We start from the raw sequence: 17,024 nt of genomic DNA on the forward strand, positions 1-17,024 counted from the left end.
ATTTTTCTGTTAACTGAGTGTTTGAATGGATGTTTGTTAATAATTATGATCATGTATTGTTCAGTTGTCCTACCTCTGCACCATCAGCCCGCCAGTATTCTCTGCAAAAAACAACTGTGGACAACTGAATAATACATGATCATAATTATTAACAAACATCCATTCAAACACTCAGTATATATGTATATCTATATAGATAGATAGATATATCTATATAGATATCTATCTATTGATGTCAGCTTTGCTCCGTCTCCATCTGCTGGTAGAGGTGCATAACCCACTGGTCATGGATTAACCTGTCTTCATTAAAGAAAGGAAATTATCAGGTAAGTAATAATTTCTCCTTTCCTTGTAAAAGATTAGGGTACTTGCCTTTTTTAAATCACTTGGGCATATCCTACATCTTATGCCTAGGTCATATTACCATCCCTTCCTATCTAAAATCATGTTCATGTTTTCTTTCTCATATATACCATAGCTCTACCCACACTGCAGATATGTGTAGAAAACAATTCACACATTCCCAGTGTTCGTAGTCACATACAGCCTTACAGATAGCATTGCTTAAAACCACACCTACAAGAATTGAAACACAGTATATTCATACAAGCATATAAATGTTTGTGAAAAAAGTAAAAACGTCTTTATACAATGCTACTCCTTTTTTGTTGAATTGTTTGGGGTTGTAGCACCTGGGTAAGAGCTGCTAGGTTCCTTTCTCTCCTGTAGTGGTGTGAGAGTTCCTTCTTTGGTTCATCTGTGTGCACCCACCTTCCATTGGAAAAACTAGCATTTCCTGGTGTGACTAAGAGAGAAAAATGGAAATTAAAGACTCATCCTCAGCAGACTGTAAGCACAATGCAAACTATTATTCAAAAAAGGGAATGATAGACTGCAGGTAGCCATAAACTCTGACAATCACTGGAGGGCAAATACTAAGGACAATTACTGCCTTAGCATAACACTATAAAAAGGGAGACTATGATTAAATGAGGACATTTGTTAGAGAAAAAACTGAAAGGAGCGGTTCATAAGATTTACCATAGTGGGTCAGACCAAACATCCACCAAGCCCAGTATCCTGTTTCCAACAGTGGCCAGTCCAGGTAAGTTCCTGGCAGGATCCCGAAAGGTTAATTGGCAGTGGATTTGCCCAAGTTTATCTTAATAATGGTTTATGGACTTTTCTTCCAGGAACTTGTGCAAACCCTTTATAAACCCAGCTACATGAATAACTGTTATCACTTCCTCCTGCAATCAATTCCAGAATTAAATTATACAAATGAATAAAAATATATTTTTTCTTGTTCATCTTAAATGTATCACCTAGTAATGTCAATGTGTGTCCCCTGATCTTTGTACTTTTTTGAAGGAATAAACAACTGATTTGTGTTTACTCGTTCATCTCCACTCATTATTTTATAGACCTCTTTCATCTCTTTTCTAAGTTTAGAAGCCCTAACCACTTTAGCCTTTCCTCACAGGGGACTTGTTCCATCCCCTTTATCATTTTGGTCGCCCTTCTCTGTACCTTTTCAAATTCTGTTATCTTTTTTTTAAAATGCGGTGACCAGCATTAGATATACTACTCGAGGTGCTGTCACATCCTCTGTTGTAGACTCAATTCCTTTTTTAATAATTCCTAGCATTCTATTTGCTTTCGTGACCTCTGCCACAAACTAAGCAAAGGATTTCAACATATTGTTTACGTTGATGTCTTAATCCTTTTCCTGGATAGTGAGCCCCAGTGTGGAACCTATTTTTAGCTATAATTTGGGTTGCTCTTCATTACATGCATCACTTTGCACTTCTCCACATTAAATGCCATCTGTCATTTAGATGCCCAGTCTCACAAGGTCCTTCTGCAATTTCTCTATCTTCTTGTGATTTAATAACTTTGAATAATTTTGTATCATCAGCAAATTTGATCACTTCACTTGTTGTTCCCATCTCTAGGCCATTTATAAATATGTTAAAAAGCAGTGGTCCCAATATAGATCCCCAAGGCACTCCACTGTTTACCATTCTCCACTGAGAAAACTAATAATTTAATCCTACTTTCTGTTTCCAGTCTTTTAACCAGTTTTCATTCCACAGTAGAACATTGCCTCCTATCCCATGACTGTAATTTCCTTGAGTTACTTGCTCATGAAGACACATGCTTTCGGAAAACCCAGGTACACAGAATCAATTACCTCACCTTTATCTACATGTTTATTCATGTCTCGGCTATATCTGTCTATGTTGTGTTGATTTCATTAAACTTTGGTTATCAATATTTCAGTAATTTTGTTCTTTATAATAGTTTCAACCAGTTTTCCTGACATCGGCACTCATTGGTCTTTAGTTTCCTGGATCATCTTGGAACACTTTTTAAAAACTGGGAATATGTTGGCCACCCTCCAGTCTTCAGGTACCATAGCTAATTTTAATGATAGTTTACAAGTTACTAATAGCAGGTCTGCAATTTCATATTTCAGTTCTTTCAGCACTCTGGGATGTATATCATCTGGTCACAAGGTTAAAAACTTGCAGGATGTGTGGTCACTGTTTAAAATTACTATCCTTGTGGCCTAGACAAAATGCATTCCGTGTATTAAAAAGGTTGAAGGAAAACCAATGATTCTGGTGTGGTTTAATAGTGAGGTGAAAGAGGCAATTAAAGTCAAAAGTGCATCATTCAAAAAAGGAAAGCAGACCCAAATAAGGAAAATAGGGAAGAGCATAGGTATTGGCAAATTAGAAGTAAAAAAGTAATTTAGCAAGCTAAGGGAGAATTTGAAAAGAAGCTTGCCATAAAGGTAAAAACAAATACAACCTTTTTCAAGAACATTCAATGTAAAAAGCCTCTGAGGGAGACATTTGGGCCGCTATATGACTGAGGGGTAAAAGAGGTGATTAGGGAGGACAAGGAATTAACAGAAATAAATAAATGTATTTTTTTCCCTCTGTTTTTACTGAGAAGGATATCGGGGACATATTCATAGCTGAAACATTTTTTACTATTGATTACTCTGAGCGACTAAAAAAAATAATTGTGAAACCAGAGGATGTAATAAATTAGATGACAGACTAAAGAATAACAAATCACTGGGACCAGATGGTATTCATCCTAGAATACTGAATGAACTCAAAACATGAAATTGCAGACCTATTTCTGGTGATTTATAGTCTATCATTTAAAACACCCACGGTACCAGAAGACTGGAGGGGGTGGCTAATATGATGCCATTTTTTAAAAAGGGCTTCAGGGGTGATCCAGAATCTTTAGACTGGTGAGCAAAGCACAGACCCTGCACCCGACCAGGCCTGGATTTAGGCATAGTCAACACAGGCAATTTCCAAAGGCACTAGATTTTGAAGGCACAACTATCCAGGCCAAAGAGGATACCCTGCTCCCACTTGCTTTAGAGCAGTCTGCCAGGACAACTTTAAAGGGTGTCAGTGTAGCACTCTGCCTGTGTGCGCCCAGATCTTAAATCCAGCCCTGGGCTGACCCTGACATTTATAGAGAGATCCAAATTGTTATGCTGAGCGAGAAGTGGAAGTTTCCTGGGTCAGATATTTTTCTTCCTTCAAAAAAAGACCTCCAGCGATCTGGATCATTTAATAAAGTATTTTCAGATAAAACACAGAAGAAATTGAGCATCAAGGGATACAATATCTTGGCAAAGCAACAGGAATTGCTTCCTCTTCGGCTGGGTAGCCTTACCCACATCTGAGAAAATCCATGTCTTCATTCCAAGAAGTAACTCTTCATAGTGTGTGATCCTGATATGGCTCCAGCAGATACGCAGCAACCAAAGTATCCTTAGAACATTTCTCCTCTCTTCGTGTCTCTAGCATACACTTCAAATTTAGATAGCTGGCTTACTGAACGTTCATCTTTGTTGTGTCCGTCGGTCTCAGACGGCTTCGACCTTTGTGCCTCACCTTTCTTCCTTCTCTCCTCAAGCCTTGGGAAGATGGCTGCTGCCGCGTCTTCATGCCGCTCCCTCCGGTGTCCCTGGATCGGCGACGGTGTTCGCCATGATTTTCCTGAGGGCCTCCTAGGGTGTGCGCGCGTATGCCACCCACGTCTTTACCTACGTCATGGTGGGAACCTCGGAGGCATCTCCTCCGAGTGACGTCATCACATCCTGGTATTTAGCCTGCCTTCGTTTGCTAACAAATTGAATTAGCAAGGATTGGATTGCCTCCGGTCTAAGCTGCTCTGCCGCTTCCCAGCTGCCGCAGGAAGCTCTCTCTGCCCTTCGGGGTATTTCTTCACTAACCTGGGTATCCGCTGTTCAGGAGCCCTTCTGCTCTATTTCAGGTACCTATCTTGGGATACCGGGTTCTCGCTCCTAGAGGGCCTGCTCTCCCTAATTTGGTGCCTGCCCCTGAACAACTTCTGCCTGCCGGGACCTTCAACAATACAGCTTTATGCTTCAGTGAGTACTAACCCTTTCAGTCTGTGTCTACATCCGGGACCTGTCCCTGCTATGCTGCGCTGCCTATCACCTACTCGAGTGTGAGACTGGTCTTCTCTGCTGAGGACCCCTGGACTACTTCACTGGGTTACCTTCACTGCTGCCCGCTTCCCAGGCAGTACCATCGAGCTGTACAATAAATACAACTTCTCTGTGTCTGTGTGTATAGAGTCTAGCCTAGTACTGCGGTTCCTCACAGGGCTCCTCCCCGTGGGAGTGGCCATCACCACAATACCTAAGAATCCACTCAAACACCTCAAAACCATAACAATCTTCCTTAGTCCTTCCGCATTTACCAAATAAATAATGTACTCTAGAAGTAGAAGGAATAGCTTCTGCTGGAGTTTTTTTAAATGTCTCCATAAGAGACACCAAAGATGATTTAGGAAAAATTCAGAAATTTAAGGGTGAGACATCTGGAGTTTAAGATTCTCAGTTTTAGATCGATGGACCACATTATCCTGTAATGCAGAAATGTTTTGTTCCAGAATATCAGCTGTTACCATGTGGTCCATAAAAGCTTGAATTTTAACAATATTTGAAATATCCTCTACACATCGAGAGAGAGAATTGCAGGGGCACTATGGCTGACCAGATGGACTTAGGGCATCTTTAACTAGAAGACCAAGGAAGCTCCCCAATTACAAACACAGTCACATCCTGGGAAGCACCTACTCCATGGATCAAGGCCGCTTCCTTGTGCCCCAAATGCATTGTTCCTCTTGTCCAAGGGGTCTTTGTATTTCAGCATTGCTCTGCGATGGCTTCCTTGCCTTCAGCCGTGTTGGCCTGTAGTTCTTCTAAAAGACCAGTGTGAAAGCAGATTCATTGATCTTTATCTGGTCATAGCCATTGGGGAGAAACAGAGTCTTGTCAAGGATTGCACTAGGACTGTGTGAACAACAGTTAGTCCATAGTACCAACTTGGAGAAATGGAGCGTGGCAGGGTAAACCCATAGTTTTCCTTTCCTCTTAGCCATTACTAACAGTAGGAAATGTCTGTAAAGGAGAGGTCAAATAACAACTTAAGGTTCAGAGCAGCCAGGCTGCTCTGGTTGCTGCTGTTACCATCTTGAATTCATTACTTGTTTTTATAGTGTGCAGCGTGTCCACAAGGATAGCACTCTGGAGCAATTTAATGACCCCCCCCCCCCCCCCCCCCCGGCTGTACTTGCTCAGTTCACACATCTTACATACTGTCCCAAGGAAGGGTTGCCTTTCTAAAAGAAACAGGAAGAGAGCAGCATCATTCAGTCTTCTGTCACCAGAAGTGTCGAGTCCTTTTTGCCTGACATGGTTCTCTGTATGTCTTATTGTTTCCAGTATCTCTGGACAGAGCAGCACAGCCTAGAGCCAAAAAACAGAGCGAGTACGAGAGAGAGCTCACTTTTCCACTAGGGTTGCTGGATGCCAAGTACAGGTTTCTTGGATCCTGCCTTGCTGGGCCTCCTGTTTGAGAGGACAGCCTCTGCATAGCGTTTAATGGGTAGGTAGGGCAGAGAAGATACCCTTGTGTGGGGCAGATTAGGCTGCGTTGCCCATGGTCCCTAGCCTTCCTGTTTTGGGGTGCTGTGTACAATGCTTTTCCGAATTGGTATTACATTTAAGTGTTGGTGAGATGGTGCGCTTTTTCTTCTAAGAGAAAGGTGCCCTTTGTTGTCTAAGTAGTGTCTCTATGAGCAAAACCATATTTAAGCAATTAAGGGGAAGGTAATGTGGATAGATATGTGCCAGTCAGGGTTTAGAAAAGATTTCGGCTCTGAAAGGGCGTTAGTGGCAGATAATGAGTGCATTTTGTAGTTAAGAGATGAGGGTATTTCAGCACTTAGTGGATCATGAGTTCCTTCTAACTCGTTGTAGAGCTATGGGGCTGGAAGGGCTGGTGTTGCCATGGATTGGGTCCTTTCTCTCAAAGAGAACAGCAGTGGTGAAGGTTAGAGGGCATGCTCAGGTTGTTTCTCATTTCATTGTGGGGTCCCTTAGGGTTCCTCCTTGTCCCCACTTTTAATTAATATTTTCTTCCAGTCCCATGATCATTTTTTTTTGTTCTTTGGGTTTTAAAGTGTTTTTATATGCAGATGGTGTGCAGTTGGTGTGGTCTGTGGGGCATGATTTGAATCATTCTTTGTGGCAGGCTCAGAATGGATTAGAGAAGATTGTGCACTGGATTGAGAGAAATAAATTGATAATAAATTTTGATAGGAGGCAGAAATTGTTCTTGTGAAATGATACATTTTTTAAATAATTAAAGGGGAGTTTCCTTTTTAAAGAGGAAGGCTTGTTGGTGCTAACTGTGAGGTGTATCATGAGATACATCATTGTCTGACAATAAGCAGGCACTTCATACAGGCTGGCAAATTTGGGATAACTCACTGTCTATTTACCACTGGGGAAAATGTTCAAGTCTTGCTTAAAATTCCTTTTAGCCTTGCAATAACCCACTTGTATTTTAAATATTTTTCATTTCTTTTCAGGTTAGGCGCAGAACTGATCTGTCTATCTGCACTTATCCTCCATAGAGAGTGTTACACTTCCAAGGCAGTGTTGAGTTTACTTGCAAGGTCGGCCCCCCTGCCAAATTTCCCCCTCCCCCGCTCACTGTAACTCATTGCTGTGCAAATTTTTTTTTTTTAAAGTTCAGTATCTAGTGGAGAACTGCTATACAACTCACATATGCAAGTGATTTTATAGACCCTAGTCCCAGAGCAATGACAAAGAAGAATAACCAGTTTCTAGATTCTTAGGTCAAGAAAAGTGCTATGTTCAGGGAAACAAAGTCAAGTATTGAAAAACTTGATCATGGCAGCTCAAGCTGTGCTAGCATCAGGCGGCAGTGCTACTATGCAGGCCCTGCTTCCTAAACGGCGTTTACTGTTTCATGACTTCCGATTAACATGGCAGAATAGTGATCTTAACTATTTTTCAAGCGGGGGCTGCTTTGACAAGATAACTCAAAGGTGAGAGCCCGGAACAACACTGGACAAAGTGGATGGTGCCATGGGCAAGGGGGGTGGATGTGTGATGTGACCAGCCTGGCTGCTAGACACACTCAGGCTGGCTTGTTTAGCTAAAGTGGGATCTTCTCCCCCACACTTTCTCCCTGTCTGCCAGACTGTCTCTCCCACTCTCTCCCCAGCTTATCTCCCCACCTACATCTTCTTCCAATGCACTGTCTTCCCCTAACCCCCAACCGTATCTCCCACCAGTCGCCTCCACCATCCTGTCTTCACCCCCATTCCTCCCAATCTGGCTGTCTACACAGTTTAATATCCCCCCTCACCTTTTTGGAGGTTTATTGATGGCACAGCATCCAGGTGTTCTCTTTTCATTTGGCACCTCATAGTTCTCAGTAAGTTTGAGCCATACGGTGCTCTACATTCTCAGTCCCAGGATAATAGTGTGGTAATTCAGACACTGAGGAGGAGGAGAAATAGCCTAGTGGTTATTAGAGCAGTGGGCTACGAACCAGAAGACCAGGGTTTGAGTCCCACTGTCACTCCTTGTGTCAGTGGGCAAGTCACTTTACTCTCCATTGCCTCAGGTACAAAACTTAGATGGTAAGCCCTCTGGAGATAGGGAAATACCTATAGTACCTGAATGTAAACCGATGTGATATCTCAGATTGAATGTTGGCTCAAGCTTATCAAAAGTTGCATAGTGCTAGAAGTTGGAGCAGCACCAATTGCAATCTTCTAGGGAAGATGGGGGGAGATTGTGTATTGGTCAATTGTACTAATAAAGATATATGTACCATACTGTCAATTAAGATCCTCTTAATGAGGACTGTTAGATGGTCCATCAAGCAGCTTTGCTTGGAACTCCCTACCAGTGGAACTCAGAATGTCCAAGTGTATAACAAAATTTAGATTCCTCCTGAAAATGTTTTTGTTGAAGCAAGCATTTGATTAAGAACTCCAGTGTCGAGCTTTGTGCACCTTATAGCAGCCTAGAGACATATTGATGTATAGTATGTTTTGTTTTATATGTTTTTATTATGAATGTTTTTTATTTTTTGTACATCGCTTAGGCTTTTTGTGTTAAACGATAAATAACTTTTAAGAAATGAAATGAAATGAAGAGAGTCAGGGGGCCATCCTGAGGATCAGTGGTAGCTGCCACTGGCTCCCTGGCCTTATAATGAAGAACACTGGGTAGAGAAATATGACCTTTGGTCAGAAAGACATGTCTTTGAAGACAGCTGGTGGATTCAGAGGGTGGCGATGAAGGTTACCTAGTCATTAAACTATCCTGCTCCATGCATTCATGAGAATTTGATAACCAGTACTCCAACACTCTTCCAAGGGAAGGTACTGGTCTCAGTACTGTATAGTCTTTATCTTTTACATGGACATTTCAAACTTGTGTATGCTTTTTGTAAATGTAGGGATGATATTTTTTATAGCATTAGTTTGTTGTAGGCCTTTCTGCATGGGTGATTTATAAGGACTTTGGATCACCAAGGACCATGAAGTGAATGGATTTAACTTCCTAAATTTGTGGGGCAGTGGTGCCAATATTTTTCTCTCTGAGACTCAGGAACTTTATAGGTGATGCATGCTACCTTTTTTACTGGACCATCCCATGGTGAATCCAGAATTGTTATGCTATATCATGCTTTGACGCCATGTATCTTTCTTCTGATGTCAGGTTAGAGGGGCATGATGTTGGGATGGCTAGTCTCCATCTCTGGGGTTTTCTACTCCAGAATGTGGTGAAGAGGCTCCGTGATCATGGTCTTCCCTTTTAGGAAACCTGTAATTGAATTTCAGAAGTCCAAGGAAAGCTTGCAGCTGTTGCGTGGAATGATGTGAAAGGGACTTTTGAATTGAAGCAATTTTGTCCTTCAATTGAAGTCCTTGTTTGTCAGTGTGATAACCTTATAACTCTATTTTGGGCATTCTCATACAGCACTTTCCATCTTTTGGCATAAACCAGCATCAGTAAGATGGCATAAGGACTTTCAAAAAGATCTCTGCCAAGACGTCATCTGAGCCTATGACAATCAAGGTATCATCAAAGTACGAAAGAACTCCTTACAATCTGAAGTGTTTTCCTTTGAAAGTCAGTCTTCTAGTGTACTTGTAATAGCAGTTAAATTCTGCCATAACAAACCTGCGATATAGCATGCAAAATCATTATTTATTAATTTATTAATAATTTATTAATTTATTAATTTATTAATCGTTTGATATGTTCCATGTAAACCGCCATCCCGGCGATAGTTATCTCGGTTACCTGTGAACCGGAGTGATATGTATTGTATACAGGAACTTCCGGTATATAAAAACCAAAATAAATAAATAAATTTTATTTATTTATTTTGCATTTTTATATACTGACATTCTTGTATCAGATACAAATCATACCGGTTTACATTAAAAACAGAGTATGCAGGAAAATAGGTTTCCTAAGTCAAATACATTGAACATATTTAATAAACAAAGGATTACTAAACACTATGAAAAAAGTTAATTAACAAAGGAAAACTTAAGGGAATTAAAATAAGCGTAGCACAAAGGATTGCACGAAGGGGTGCACAAAGGGGAGTGCCCCTTTGGCGCACCCCTTCGGTGCGCGACGCCTGGTGGAATGTGGCCGTTTACCGGCTCGCCGCTGAGCATGATGACGTCAGGGGGGGGGGCGGGTCTCTTCATCCCTGAGTTCACAGCATTCTCAGTTTCAGCACAAAGTGTTTTTTCAATGTTTTTGGTCTTTTTGGTCTCTTTTTCTCTCAGCGATTGCCCCTAAAGGTGCCCGGTACTGGTGGGCTGCCCCTCTGCACCACTGCCTGGTCTGTATCTTATAAAGAGTGTCCGCTATGTAGGCTGTATATTATTGGTTGGGGTTGGATACCTTTCCCCTCTGTTTATTGGCCCTGTAAATGAGAGTGTCTGATTTTTTTTTTGCTTCTTTTGCTGAGTAGTGAATCCCATTGTATGTTCTTGTGCAGATTTCAGTGTTTCTATGGCTGGAAGTTTCCCTGGTGACTGCAAGAATATATTACAGCATCTTCTTCCAGTTGTAATTGCAGTCAGGAGCTCCCAATAGAGACCACCTATAGTGCAGCCCTCTCTAGTGGTGAAAGGTAATGGCTGCTGCCCTTGGACCAGTGATTTGCTGACCTTTTGGCAGCATGTTTTAGACTGGAAGGTTACTGGATCTTTCTTAATTCTGAGTCTTTTTCAGAATCTAGATTAAGTAGTTCGGCTGATGTGTTAGTCCACTTGAATAAAGATTAACAAAAACAAACATAAAAACACATAAGGTGATACCTTTTTATTGGACTTAACGTAAATATATTTCTTGACTTGCTTTCGAGAGCTAATACTCTCTTCTTCAGGTCAGAATTCAAATGAGCAAAATATAACATTAGTAGGAAATATAAAGTAGTGTGGGGGCAATAAGTGAATGGTAAAAGGCATTGCAATGATAGGATGAAGGGGAAGCGGTGAGGCTCCCTCCCTTACAGAGAGAGAATAGGATCCTGCACGCAAAGTGATAAAAGGCGTCCAACTCATTATTGCCTTGGTTATGGCAGATTGCAGAGTAATGGAGGAATGAATTGAGTTTCTTCTTAATACCAAGCAGTTTCTTCTGAATGCAAGGAACATGGACATTTTACTCAAAAAAATTCAAATGAAATAAAAAAAACACTTATATTTCACATATTCTGTGTTTTTTTGGGTTTTTTTTTTAAATAGACTGGTATTAACAACAATAACAAAAGGCTTGTTCATCCTTCATGCTTGTATTCCAAAAGTATGTAAATGATACACTGTATGTATTTCTTGAACTTTGCCAGCTTTCCGATGCACATGGATAGGAGCTGTCATACAGTGTAATGCAGTGTAGCGCCTTTCCCATGCCTGCTAACATGAGGAGAATGATGGCTGACACATACTTCGGTGTTTGATTCAGGTCCAGCAACCGTAGAATGGAGTATTTGGTGCCTCTTGCTCAACCCTATGTTTTGTGGTTGTTATTGGAAGGTTATCTGATACATGTCAGAAAGCTAATAAATGTCCAGACAGTTGCTGTAGATCTTCTGTTAGCACAACACCCGCCCCCCCACCCCCCATCAACTTTTATATAAAACGAGTCATCAGAAAGGATTTTAAACCCCCATTAATATGTGAAAGAGAATCCAAATGCGCTGTCAGACAAATATAAAATAAACCAATAGACTAAAGGGTACTGTAGATTAGTTTTAACATCCCTGCTCCCTTAGAAATTTTAAATCACTAACAACTCAAAGTTGAGATGCAGACAGTAGACAACAGCAGCGAGAGGGGGGCTATTCCTTCTTTTGCACTAAGTGCCACATATATGATTATCTGCCAGCTGGCGAGAGGCTGTATGTGTGCACTTGGTGCAGAGAGCTCCAAGCCCTCAGAGAGCGGGAGGCTAGAGTGGCAGACCTGGAGGAGCTAAGGGAGAGAGAGAGAGAGGTATATAGAGGAGGCCTTCAGGGACATAGTAGAGCAGTCCCACCTCTACTCAGGCAGGCCCTGTGCTGCCTTGGAGGAGAAAGGTGGAAGCAGATTATCACCTTGATATGCCAGGGAGCAATCCTATAGTTAGGACCTGCCCTCAAGGTGATGTGGTATCCTCTTTCATTGATAATGTTTCAGGAGGGCACATAACCATGAGGGAAGGGTTAGGTCAGCTATCATAGTTGGTGATTTGGTTATTAGGAATCTAGATAGCTGGGTGGCTGGTGGGCGTGAGGATTGCTTGGTAACTTGCCTGCTTGGTGCAAAGGTGGCAAACCTCAAGCATCACATAGCCAGAATTTTAGATTGTGCTGAGGCAGAGCCAGCTATCTTGGTACATGTGAGCAACAATGGCATAGGAGGATACAGGAGGGAGGTTCTAGAAGTCAAATTTAGGATTTTAGGTAGAAAGTTGAAATCCAGAACCTCCAGGATGGCATTCTCAGAAATGTTCCCGTGCAGTACTACAGAGGTAGACAGAGGTCCAGAGACTCAATTTATTTATCTGATTTTTTTTATATTCTGCTTTTTGGCACTTCAGAACGGATTACATTCAGGTACTGTAGGTATTTCCCTACCCCAGAGGGCTTACAATGTAACCCTTAGACACACTAAGCTGCAAATTGTTTTGTAGGGGGGTCCCACTATCGCAGGGGGTGTCGCCTTGGTGCCTTGTATGGCGCGTTTTTTTGTCTCATGGTCAAACACTGCGGGACAAAAGAACACGGTGAATGGCCCTTTAATGCGATGGTGGCCCCAACCTCACAGGACCGCCATTGTCCTCAAGGGTCACTGGCCCGAAAATAAGTTGTATGCAGATGAGGAGGTAGAGTGGGGATCACTGCTGCCCCCCATCTGAACTCAGGACTCCCAGTCAAGGCAGCCCTGACTCCTCCAAAATATAAATAAAAAAAAGAACCGTGCGGCAACAGCCCTGACCCCCTTATCTCCTCTCCCCAAAGCGAAAACATAAAATGTGGCCCTGGCCCCCTGCTGCCATACCCCCACCCCCTAAGTGACAGAGATCCCCCCCCTGAAAGTCCATACCCCCTACTCCCACCTCACCAACTGACAGTGACATCCCCCAATTGTAAAAAAAAAAAGGCCCAGGCCTCACCCCACCCTCTACCTCCATCCCTAAAAATGGATCCTGTGTCAGGTTTGGGTGCACCCTCTCATGTGACTGGGGCAAGGTCAGGTTGGCGCCATTTTGGAAAATGGCGCTGACTAGAAACAGGGCTAGGGGTGCCCTTGGCCTTTCAGAGTGATGGATTTCTTATTTTCATTGTATTGGGGTTGGGGGAGGTGGTTGGGGGGGGGGGGTTCCCACTTGAGCCCAATGTTTCTTATGACTTGGATGGTCTGGGCGAGGGCACCACCAGGTACTAACGAGGTATTTTTTTTTAATCCCTGGGGGGGATGGTTGAGGTTCTGGGGGGGGGGGGGGGTTTGGGGGATTGTCTGCCCTGTTATATATGATAAAGGGGGTGGGGGGGACCTTATCCTGGCTATGTTATACTTTCTGATTGGGTGGGGTACTGTCATCGTGCCACCTTGGACATATTTTTAGGATTTGGATGTTAGGCCACCTCTCAAGTGGTGAGCCTGGGGTGAGGAGGGGGGTCATTTTGACCCCCACATTCTTTCTTACTATTTTTGCCTAGCATTTTTTCCCCAGCCCTTTAAATCCTAATGTGGAAGCATCGAGTCCCTGATGCAGGTCCCATGTAAATTAATGTTTTCTCAGGAGGTGTAGTTAAATTAACATGGCTGACAACTTTCTAAGCTGGCCATGTTAATTTATGTACATAGGATTATCTATGCATGAGCTGCTTGCAGGGATTTGCAAAATTCATGCATGCAAGTTCCATGCAAAGCAGCTCATTGGCATAGGGGTGGGAAATTAGGCAAAACTATGTAAAGTATTGCACAATGCACATATCATGCAATATTGCTCTGATAGGGTTATATTGCGTAATATACACTGTTTAATGCACATTATAGCCCTAATCTGGCTTGATGCATCACCCTATTAGCCAGCTAAATTCTAGCTGGCTAACTTACTAGCCGGCTAGAATTTAACTGGATAACTCAGAAGTTATCTGGCTACTGCTTTTGAACTTAGACCTCAGCAGTTTTAAAAAGTCATAATAGCTAAATTTACATGCAACATTCATGACCTATGTGAAACAGACACAAATGCTTGGCTGGAAGCTCTGCTACACAGGAATTGTCTGAAAAGACTTTGTAGTCAGGGTAGATTAAGCCACATTTAGTTTTGTCTAATTTAAGCATATAATCATGGTGCTGGAGAAAAACTTGAATAGCATAGCTTTCACAACCACCACCTGCCTATTAACCATACCTCAACATTTTGCACACAAGACCTGGGCTCATGTACTGGTTTTTAGTACACATTTAAAGTAAACGCATGGCAACATTTTTCTGTGCTTTCATTCTAGGTAGTTTATGCCTACAGCTGCACATGGCTAGCCTGTCCGTGTACTAAGTGAGTGCTCCCCACTCAGGCCACTGAGCTTTCTGCTCACCTCACTGCCAACTCCTTCCCTTGTGCCAGGTGGTTTGTGCCGAGCAACGGCAAAGTCACTTCTAGGATGGGAGTCACTAACGACTGGAGGCTTCAAGGCATGCCGGGAAGTGTAGGCTAGTGCAAAGCGGCTAGGGTCCATGTTGCCTCAGACTCAGAGCATGACTTTGCACACAGGTCCCGGAGCAGCCGACATCTTCCCTAGCCCTAGTGAGGTGCTGTGATACAGAGGGCTTGATATTTATTTCACAGAGGCCCATGCAGTGCACGCAAGAACAGGCCATTTCAGAAGATGGTAGTTCTTGGTGTCGGTGGGCCAAAGGTAATGGAGATCTGGCACAGCGTAGATGAGCTGCTTTAGATAAGGTGTCAGGCCATGGGCCATAGTTTGCCCACCCTGATCTAAAGATCCAGGAAAGAATTTTAAATTTACAGCAGAAATTAATCAGCAGCTGGTGATATGTTCATGAAGGATATTACTCGTCCTGAATGGCTATATTTTTTACAAACTGCACCCATATAACTGACAGGGCCAGAAGCTGCAGGAATAGAGAGACAGACGCGATAATTTCTTTGGTGCAAATCAAAGCCCCGCATAGCATTGCATACACTGATGAGGGACTAGGGCCGGAGGGAGGTATGGGACTAACCAATTTAAAATCTTATATAGCGTGTAATTAGCGACACGTAGGTGATTGGCTTATGGACACTAACTTTTATACACCAGTAGAGTTAGAGAAGGCCAGGGTGAGACCCTTAAACTTACAGTATATTCTGCACAAAACCTGGGGTGTATTACCAATTAACTTACAACAAAGTATATTAATTCTTCCTCTTCTGAAAACGTGGAAATGGTTCTGTAATACTGGGATTTCCAATGTATTCTATCTTATTTTCTGCCAATCACAGGCAATAAGGATTTTAGACTTGGTATGAATTCTTAGATATTTCTGGAGAAGTATGTTAAGGGGTTGAAGACGATTTCTCAATTGGTTGATGATGCTAATCAGATGTAAACTTTTCATTATCTCCAGGAGGAATTTCAGATTCCTCAGAAACAATTCTGTCTCTTTACAGGTGAGACACGATGTTCATTCCTTAGACCTGCCTGATATAAATAGTTTGGAATGGGAATTCCTCTCGGAGCTATCTGACTTGGAAGGCCCCACCTGCCATACTATATCTTTTTGATATAAAGCACTGAAGAAAACTCCAATGACGGCCCGGGTTGGGAAAATTATTATACAGGGTTGGAACCTAGAATAAGAAGTTAAGCTTTCTTCTTTGGACTATGTTAAATGTTTCTCGAGAATGCAGATACTTACTCACTACTAATGTCAGCTTGAAAGAGACTCAGTTTCTGCACAGATTTTATATTTCCCTGAAACAAGCGCACCGTTTGGGGTTAAAAAGTGTCAAAAGTATGGGGTAGCAGTAAGTGTATACTAGGTCATCGATTTTGGTCATGCTTACATATGCAGTGCTTTTGGAAACAGACACAAAGCTATATCTTAGCGTTTACGGGAGTTTACCTCCAATTAGATATTCCTGTTATTTTTATGGGACGATTTAACTGCATATACTTTTAAAAATGGCTATGTACAATTGTGGTGTGGCAAAATATTACTGTGGGGGAAATATGTATATTTCAAACATGGTTGATGCCAGAGGTGCCTACTTTGACTCAACTGAAAAGTCTGATACATCAAGTTTGTGTGATGGAAACGTATGCTGAGAAAATTGATGGATCTGTGCAAAGACAAAGCTTCCTGAAGAAGTGGGATGTATAACTTTAGTCTTTATATGGTAAAGCCCGAAACTTAATTTTAAATGGTATGTCCATGGCCTGAAGAATGTAACAATTTCTGGGGTGAGAGGTGCAACATTAGATTGATTTTATTGGCAAAGATATATTTCTGTTTAATGAGAATTTGGTGAGATGGGGAGGGGGTTAGGTTGGGGATTGTGGGAGGGATATAGGGAAATCCAGTTGTGCAGAGTTCACACATCCTTCGGTGATTGCTTGTATTATTTGTTATGGTTCTTGAAATGCAGTAAAAAATTTGAAACTAAAAGGAGTTGAGCGGCACTGTTTTGGAATAACTGGAGTTTTTTTAGTAAACCTTCATAAAGAGCATTTCAGTAATGATAGCTTGATGTCACTAGTGGGTGCAATATTGTAGCCATATCCTTTTGCGACAAATATGAACCAACTCATCACAGCATGTGGAATTGGTAAAAAAGAAATGTGCGCCAGAGATGAAATTTGAGCTGTTAAAGATAACTCAGAGTAAATAATCATTCCTAGTACCTAAACCTGTTGACTAATTGAGAGTGATATGCCTTTTAATGTTAATGTAGGCGGTGGAAAAGACATATTAGGTTTTTTTGACCCACAAAATCTCTGTCTTAGCATTTATCTTTAATCTGTTAAACCAAAAGAATTCAGCCTAGCCAAAAAAAATCTTGCCATGATTCAGCAATTTCTGCATAAATTTGAACGTTGTCTGTA

The 17,024-nt window shown here is 41.9% G+C and overlaps 1 protein-coding gene and 1 long non-coding RNA gene across 3 annotated transcripts in view; one reads left to right on the plus strand and one right to left on the minus strand.

Moving 5' to 3' along the window:
* COL24A1 (collagen type XXIV alpha 1 chain) overlaps positions 1–17,024 on the plus strand; it is a 554,101-nt gene that overhangs the window by 32,328 nt on the left and 504,749 nt on the right. The gene's annotated exons all lie outside the window — the stretch shown is intronic.
* Positions 1–17,024, minus strand: part of LOC115100029 — a 51,733-nt gene that overhangs the window by 10,723 nt on the left and 23,986 nt on the right. The window contains exon 2 of the long non-coding RNA XR_003858949.1: positions 693–805. This is a non-coding gene — a long non-coding RNA (uncharacterized LOC115100029). The remainder of the gene's footprint in view (positions 1–692; positions 806–17,024) is intronic.

This window comes from Rhinatrema bivittatum, chromosome 10, assembly GCF_901001135.1.
Source record: "Rhinatrema bivittatum chromosome 10, aRhiBiv1.1, whole genome shotgun sequence".
NCBI classification, from domain to species: domain Eukaryota; kingdom Metazoa; phylum Chordata; class Amphibia; order Gymnophiona; family Rhinatrematidae; genus Rhinatrema; species Rhinatrema bivittatum.